Genomic DNA, 9,523 nt, shown 5'->3' on the forward strand with positions numbered 1-9,523 from the left:
CAATTTGGATGCCTCTTATTTCTTTATGTTGTGGAATTGTTGTGGCTAGGATTTCTAGTACTATGTTAAAAAAATTTTTTTAATGCTTACTTATTTTTGAGAGGGAGAGAGGGAGAGACAGAGTGTGAGCAGGGGAGAAGCAGAGAGAGAAGGAGACACAGAATCTGAAGCAGGCTCCACGGTTTTGAGCTGTCAGCACAGAGCCTGATGGGGGGGTCAAACCCACGAGCCACAAGATCATGACCTGAGCCAAAGTCGGATGCTTAACCTACTGAGCCACCCAGGCGACCCTGGATATTAACTCCTATTTCAATGTTTGGTAGAATTCATGTGTGAAGCCATCTGGTTCTGGACTTTGGTTTGTTGAAATTTTTTTTGGTTACTAATTCAATTACTTTTCTGATAATTGGTCTGTTCAAATTTTCTATTTCTTCCTGCTTTTGGTAGGTTTTGAAAGGTTATATGTTTCTAAGAATTTATCCATTGCTTTTAGGTTGTTTGAGTTTGTTCGTAGATAATTTTGCCTAATATTCTCTTACAATTATTTGTATTTCTGTGGTGTTGAGTTTTTTTTGTTTGTTTGTTTCTGGTTTTGGTTTTGGTTTTTTTCATGAGTCTGGCTAGGGATTTTTCAATTTTGTTGATCTTTTCAAAAACCAGCCCTTGGTTTCATTGGTTTGTTTTATTGCTTTTTTAGTTTTTATAGCATTTATTTCTGCTCTAATCTCTATAGTTTTCTTCCTTTTTCTAGGTTTGGGTTTTGTTTGTTGTTCTTTTTCTAATTGCTTTAGGTGTTAGGTTGTTTGGTTAAGATTGGTTTTTTTGTTTGTTTGTTTGTTTTTTGTGCGTGTTTTTTTTTTTTTTTTTTTTTTTTTTGCTTCTTGAGATTGTCCTGTATTGCTATAAACTTCCCTCCTAGAAACACTGTTGCTGCATCCCCCAAATTTTGGATCATTATGTTTTTATTTTCATTTGTTTCCATGTAATTTTTTATTTCTTCCTTGATTTCTTGGCTAACCCATTCATTGTTTCATAGCATGTTATTTTATCTCCGTGTATTTGTACTAATTCCAGATTTTTTTTTATGATTGAGTTCTAGTTTCAGAGCCTTGTGATCAGAAAAGATGCAAGGTATGACTTCAGTTTTTTTTAATTTGTTGAGACTTGTTTTGTGGCTTGACATGTGAAAAATATGTTGTTAATAATTGCATATTGATTATATAGAGAAATTATATTTTGAACATATTTAGACTACAAAAAATTATAGGAGTTAATTTTGCAAATTTTATTACTTTTATAGTATAGCTACTATAAAATATAAAATTATGTATGTTGCTTGTGATTTTGGCTCAAATTATATTTTGTATTGGTTAGCACCTTTATAGAGTGCTATTCTTTTTTTAAAAAAGTTTATTTATTTTGAGATAGAGAGAGAAAGAGAGAGCGTATGCATGAGTGGGGGCAAGGGGTAGAGAGCGAGGGGGAGAATCCCAAGCAGACTCTGCACTGTCAGTGCAAAGCCTGACATGGAGCCTGATCTCACAACTGCAAGATCATGACCTGAGGTGAAATCAAGAGTTGGACACTTAATAAACTGAGCCATCCAGACACCTTAAAGTGTTATTCTTAATATGCTTAGTTCAGAGACGCTGGTGTAATTTATGGACTCTTTCTGATAAATGACATAACTGCTCCACAAAGAAAAGTATGCGTACAGTTCTAAGGTTTTCTCTGCTATATTGAAACTATTTGTGGGCCCTAGTTAAGAATGTTTATCACAGAATGTTTGTTGACCATCATCACACCAGCCTTGTTATTTGGGTGCATGAAGAAGAGAGAACTTCTGCCCTGGGGTTTTCATCAGGCTTTTAGACCAAGACAGAAATAGAGACAGAGACGTAAGGGATTTAAACATCCTGATGTTTCCCACAGTGATCTTTTCTTGGCTTTTTCACCATTGTTTTTCCTACTCAGTATTTGTTTAGTTCAGAAGAATGTCTTCATAATTATAATATCCACCTAACTTAAAGTGGGACTCCTGAGGGTAAAGATTTTCTTTGTCTTCTTCATTCTTCAAAAGCTGCATGCATGCATGATATTTTCCAAGCAAAATAAGGTAGCCCTGATCACAGATCTGAGTAATTTTACATATTCCACCTAATTTCAAGATCACCTTGTCCAGGAATCTGGGGATTATATTTCATAGCCATAACATCGTAACTGTGAAATATGAATTGTTAAAACATGAGAAGACCCCAGAGGAGCTTGGCTGATAGTGGTAAAGAAAAATAAGATTATCAGCAGTAAATGAGCTGAGGTTAATCTGAATGCAATTAGATTCAATGTCTCCCATGTGATCATGTCACCTCTGAATAAGGAGCCTTTCCATAATGAACTGGAAATCAAGCCAACCATGTGAAGGAATTTCCTGCTGGAAGAATTTACTCTTTTAGCATCATCAACTTAAACTGAAATCCAAGACATTTCAGGTTTGATAACCACTGTGTCCTAGAATGAAGACTTGCAAAAGTGTTTGTTTGTTTTGATATTCATACATGTTTTACTTACATAGTTTACACAATTGTTGACAGATTACTTACTCAAATTACTAAAGCAGGTCTATACTATTTTCTTTACTCATATGGGAAAAATTTATAGTCCTCCCCATTCTATTTTCAAGCTTTTCATTCCATTCAAAAAGTAATTAGTAAATGTTTAGTCTGTGCCTTACATGACACTAAGAGCTCTGAGGGATACAGGAAAAGTGGGAGGAAATGTTCTTGTTTTCTCAAGGCTTGCATTTTCCTTGAGGAAAGAAAACATATTTTGGTTGAAATATAGCAGTGGGATATGTAACTAAGTGGGACAATTAAGGAGCACACTTAAAAAAGCTTTAAATGCTAAATATTAAAAATATTACAAAATTTTATGGAAAAATGTGAAAACTATTCATTTAAAGAACCTGGTCTTGAGATCTATGCAGCTATTGGACTCTCTAATTGAGCAGATAAGGCAAGGAAACATCAAGTCAGCACACTCAGTGTTTTCTGTCCTTTTTCATGATATGGCACATTCAGAATATCTATAAACTTACAAGCACAAACTGAGAAAGTGTTAATGGGCAAGAGGTAACCAACCAAGACATTACATTTTCCCTGGCCCAGCCAGGGTGCGCCCCAGCTTGAGGGTTTTGGTCTGGGCGCAATTAAACCTGTCTGGGACATAGTTGTTAGAAATGGCTGATATGTAAAACAAGACCTTTCTGAGGCATTCCTTCCAAAGAGGTCACTTTGGGGTTTTTGTGTGTTTTTTTACTGTAGGACAACATCACCGGACCCAAAAGCAGCAATCTAGAGAGAGCATCACAGCTATGAGATCTGAACAAAAGAGATACCCTAAACTACACTGTGTCTGGCTAACTAAACCACATCCCCTCTTAAGGAGTTTTCAGTGAGACTTCCAGAGAATGCTTAAGATGAAATATTTAAAACCTGAAGTGTCTTTAAGAGTATAAACAGTACCATTTTTGAGGGAGCAGAAAACATGGGTAAAGAGAAGCTGTGAGAGAGAAAAAGGAAAAAAAAAGTCAAAAGTGAATAGGAAAACAAATGAGTAGAAAAGAAACAGAAAAGGGCAGACTGAGTTAGGAATAGAAGACATACTTTCTTGAGAAGGAAATAACTGGTGCTTATTCTAAGGCCTAATTATTAGTCACTGTGCTTGAGGCACCAGAATTGCTGTCAGACCACAGGAGCTGATGTTAGACCCTGGAAGGCTGTGCTGTTCCCATGGAGGCTCAGGGTCTCTAGTCAGAACTCTCACTCTTCTTTTTTTTATCTCCCTGTGTATGAAACATGAGTTTATTCCTATCCTGCCACCTGGAAAACTCTAATTCACCACTCATCAAGTGAGTCCAGCGCAAAAGCGACTTTCTCCACAGCCTTCCTTAGTGCCCACTGTGACCACAGGAACACTGTGAAGTTCCTCTGCTCAGATGGGAGGCTGATTTCTCATGAATCATCCTGTCACGTGGCTAATAGTCCCAGGAACACTCTTTTATGAAGGCCAGTGGTAACTGTTAAGCATTTTGTCAGTTTCCCATTCTACAAAGAAGTATTTCCTTTCTTATTTTTTCTTTGTAAATATCTTACTTGTGAAACTTTTCATGGTTTTTAGACATATCACCTAAGATTTTTGACCCATCAAACATGCATAACCCAGGAAGATCAAGCCCCATTTCTGAACACCTCATATTATTTTCCCAAATACCATTGCGGTAAATGGCAAAAATGTCCATAAATTTATTCTAATACTCTGTGCATGTCTATGTCATATGGGTTTGTGCAAACTACCACCAAGAGATTAAGTCTCTTTCTGAACCCTGTAGGCTTAATGGAGAGCAAGCCAGATAAAGCAAATATATAACCATGTGCCTTGTTTCACTTAACGGGCATTAGCAGATGGGATGTGAGATAAGGCTTGAAAAGTTCTTGGGCATTGGGACTTACTCTCTCCTGCTACTCATTGGAGCCCTGAGATTGCTGTGTGGAAAAAATCCAAACATACCTACTAGAGATTAGACCACACTAAGCAGAGACCAGCCTGCCCAGTTGAAGTCTTTTCAACTCTTGAATTCTATTCCCAAAACTAGGTTTGTCCAGACTAGCACCCCTAGATGAGCTAAATCAGACCAGAAGAACCATCCAACCACCCAAGGAATTGTGAGAATTAATGAAGATATATTATTTTAAACCATGGGCCAGGAAACTTTTTCTGTAAAGGGCAGTATAGGAAATATTTTTGAGTTTGTGAGTCATTTGATCTCTATTCAATTATTCAGCTGTATAGCTGTAAGCAAGAGAGCAGCGATATACAATAGATAATTTAATGGATACAACTGTGTGTCAATAAAATTTTATTTAAACTTAATTGACAATTCTGGTAAAAGTATTATTGCCTTAGTTTCCTGACCCCTGTTTTAAACCAGTAAGTTTTAGGGTGGTTTGTTACATAGTAAAAACTAAAAGTACACCGATTTTATTGTAGTTTTCTTTCTCACTTTCCCAATCTAGTTAACTGCTCCTACTGGCCTTTAGGATTCAATAGAAGCATCATTTCAGAAAACCTAAAGGCATCGATTTTGGAATCAGACCAATCTGAATTTGAATCTTGACTTTATCACTTACTGCATGTTTCATACTTGGGAAGGTTATCCTCTTGAGCTTTAGTTTATTCATATATGAGATATGCCTGGCATCAAATCATTATTTAAATTTTAGGTACTCATAATACAGTTAAATATTGTCATTATATCCTTATTATGGTCACTCTCAGTTTAGAATAGATGTTCTGCACTAACCTGATATCTAGTGCATACTACTATAATACCATTTACCATGCTATGTATTAATTGTTCAGCTTTCCTTGTTATTATTTGACACAAAGAAATTAAGTCATCATTAAGGAGAATGTTTCTTTCCTCTTCTGCTAATCCCTTCCAAGAGGACGCTCAGTTACCACCTCACTTCTGGACTCTCTGTACCATTTTACTGAACTCAAGATATTGAACTCAGTTCCCACTTTGTTCCTCTTAGAGAGGTAAGAGGAAGTCCATGATCAAGTTAGTACATCTGTTTGTTTCTAGAGTTCCATGTTAAGTATTAGGAGGACCCACTGGGCCCTCACACTAAGCCATATCCTTCAATCTTTGTCATTAATAAAGATTTAATTTAGATTTTCATCTTCCTGTTTCTCTGTCATATTTCTCAATTGGTCCATAGCTCGTTCAGGGAACAGAGATCATTTTTATTGGGTATCCTCAAGATCCCAACATAAATAAAATACATTTAAAACTGTTTTTAGAGGAGTGCCTGGGTGGCTCAGTCAGTTAAGCATCTGACTTCAGCTCAGGTCATAATCTCACAGTTTGTGAGTTCGAGCCCCCACATTGGGCTCTGTGCTGACAGCTCAGAGCCTGGAGCCTGCTTTGGATTCTGTGTCTCCCTCTTTTTCTGCTCTTTACACACACACACACACACACACACACACACTCACTCACTCACTCTCTCTCTCTTTCAAAAATATATAAACATTAAAAAAACTGTTTTAGAAAATAGTGAGAAATTCCATGGGGCACCTGGGTGGCTCAGTAGGTTAAACGTCCAACTTCAGCTCAGGTCATGATCTCACAGTTCATGGTTTCGAGCCCCACATGGGTCTCTGTGCTGACAGCTCAGAGCCTGGAGCCTGTTTCAGATTCGGTGTCCCCCTCTCTCTCTGACCCTCCCCTGCTTGCACTCTGTCTCTCAAAAATAAATAAACATTAAGAAATTAAAAAAAAATAGAAATTCCTATAAGGAGAAGTATGCTGTTTCCTCCTAATCCTTGCTAAATAAAGAGGTTCCCAGAAATCAAACTGTAACTATTGAGGTTTACAGGAAGGAAAATGGGTATTTCACCTTCTGCTCGCTACTTGCTGAGCTGTATAAATGTGAATGCCAGCTGTATGCATGTCATATGATTACTAAGCCTGAGAAACCTTTGCAGGGAATCTGACATGTGTCCCTAAGATGTTTTAAGTGGAGGAAACATCACTGGCAGGCACTACATGGGTCAGCCACACTTCAGGTGGGACTGAAGCAAAGTGGGACCCAGCCAAGTGGGACTGTGGCAGGTCCCACGGACTGGGGCAGGTTGCCCCAAAGCTCTGGCCTCTTGCCCAACAGAAAGAAGCCATAGGGCATAGCTGGGGGAAGAAGACTTAATGAGGAGCATGAGTGAAGCTGAAAAATTATTTGTCAGGGATCAAAACCCTGAGATTGTCCTTACAACAGGAGAATTTCCAAACAAATCACCAAGCCTCCATTTTGGTGCCTGTTTTGTTGTACGGATGGAGTCATTCAACTACCAAAGTCAGCAATAGCTGAGGAAAGCAGGTCTTCTTTTCTTGTTTTTCTCATTTTTCCCCATCACCACTCCATACCCCATTTGAGACCAAAGGAAAGACCTAAGAGGAAGTAGAACATGGATAATAAAAGAACAAATCAACAGACCCTTCCCCCTGAACTGCAGACCAGGAATTGGCTAAAGAAGAAGGAAAAATATAAGTTTAAAATCTTGTTTTAAACTGGAGTCCACTCTATAATACCCGATGCAGACATTGTTCATATGGCTGAAAGAGACACTGAGTGGAACTAAAAAGAATTAAGCTGTTTCCTGATTTTATCACTCTGTGTATAGTCTTTTCAATAATGAATATATATGTGCAAACAAACATTAATTATTGAATGTTCTCTTTAAATTACATTAGGGCGCTGACAATACAGCAGAACAATAAACACATTGCCAACTAACTCCCTTACTAGCGGAAAGAAAAATTAGAATTGATTATGGCAGATCAGTAAAATTAGGTTATTTGGTCATAGGTAAATCATAAGAAATAATTTTTAATTTCTTTTCTATAAACACCAAGATTATTTTATCTTACAACAAAGCTAGACCTGAGTCAGCATGCTAGGCAGAGATGCAACAGTGTTTATATGTTTAAAAAAAAACAAAAAAACCACAAACTTGTACCCTCAGAATATGGATGAGAATAAAAACTCTATATAACCTTTTCTGGTCTGTACAAATAATAGTTATATGCCTGTCCTTCAGCATGCTATATTCTTTTAAAAATAAGGGTTCTCTAGTTAAATAGCTGTTTCTAATATGCACTTTTATTCTTAAAAGATTTTGCAGCCAATTTTGTTTATTCATTTGTTGTACATTTCCTATAACATTGCTGGGTTAAACTTTTCATCACAATATTTTATCACTGCATTTCCATTTAATACAAAGCCATATGACTGCTGAAAAGGTCTACAATAATTTAAGTGTCCCTAAGCACACCATTTCTCTGACTACATGCATTTTTTATACCCTAACTCTTATTGTAATGCTTATGATCAATAAAGATGCTTGCTCAGAAGTAGAATAAATTTTTGAACTATTAATATTTAATGTCCCAGGCCTTAAATCATTGTCCACTCTTACCTAAAGAAAATTATTTTATATTTTTAGTAGTAGATTATGGAAACTGAGAAAGAAAAATCAACAAAATCATTCTTGTTTGTAGCAGTTTTAGAAAAATTACATTTTCCATATTTATGGATATAACTAACTTTTATTCCATGTATTGCTGTTGAAAGTTCATTTGGAGGAAATCTGTGTAAGATTTGGATAACTTTGAAGGAAGTATACACCTGGATTATCATTTCTAAGTGTGCAAGGATTTGGCTAATTTAAGTAAAATAGTAATATTAATTTGATAGGAAGATACAAGAAAATGCCTAGGATCAATGGATGGAAATGCCAGAAAATAAAGCCCAGAAGTTTCTAAAAACAAAACAAAACAAAACTTAACATATAAATGGCATGCAATAAATGTTTGACAGATGAATTAATGAACAAATAATTCAGTATATTTGGATTTTACCAGTCAGAGATGCATATGGAGGACTTTGAAAAAAAATTTTTTTAATGTTTATTTATTTTTGAGACAGAGAGAGACAGAGCATGAACGGGGGAGGGTCAGAGACAGAGAGGGAGACACAGAATCCGAGGCAGGCTCCAGGCTCCAAGCTGTCAGCACAGAGCCAGACGTGGGGCTCGAGCTCACAGACCGTGAGATCATGACCTGAGCCAAAGTCGGAAGCTCAACCGACTGAGCCACCCAGGTGCCCCAAGGAGGACTTTGATTTAGACCTGAAGCAAATGGGATGAGAAGTGCATATGGAAAATCCATATTCTCATATGGACTATCTCCACATATATGTCCTTAAATTTGCTAGAACATATCCCTTATCTGGGAATACAAGTGGAGATGTCAAATAGACAGCTGGTCATATAAAAGCCTTTAGGTCAGATTGTGGTCCATGCTGGAAATGTACATTTGAGAAGGCAATTTTTGGTGAAGGCATGAGGTCATGGGACTGGGTGAAATCACTAAGGAAGTGAGTGTAGATAGGTAGAAGTAGAGGTCCTGGAGCAGGCCTGGAGTACAGCAATGTTAAGAGATCAGGGCTAAGAGGAAGGACCAGCCAATGAGATGAAGAAAAGGCCAACAGAATTGCTGACACATCCAGGGGTATAAGAGGTCCTAGAAGCCAAATATATGAGTGTCTTAGGACTTCCCTAACAAAGTATCACAGACTTGGTAGCTTCAAACAACAGAAATTTATTCTCTCACAGTTCTGGTGGCAAGTCTGAAATCAGGGTGGTGGTGACAGGACTGTTTGCTCTGGAGGCCCTGGGAGCAGATCCTAACATGCTTCTTCCAGCTTCTACTTGTTGCCAGCAATCCTTGGCTTCTTTAGCTTGCATTACTCCAATTTCTTCAATATTCATATGGTCATCTTACCTCTGTGTAAGGACACTGGTTATTATATTAAGACCCACCCTGATCCAGTTGGCCTCATGTTAACTAATTACACCTGCAGATATTTCCAAACAAGGTCACATTCTGAGGTTCCAAGTGGACATG

This window comes from Panthera tigris, chromosome D1 (assembly GCF_018350195.1).
Source record: "Panthera tigris isolate Pti1 chromosome D1, P.tigris_Pti1_mat1.1, whole genome shotgun sequence".
NCBI classification, from domain to species: Eukaryota; Metazoa; Chordata; class Mammalia; order Carnivora; family Felidae; genus Panthera; species Panthera tigris.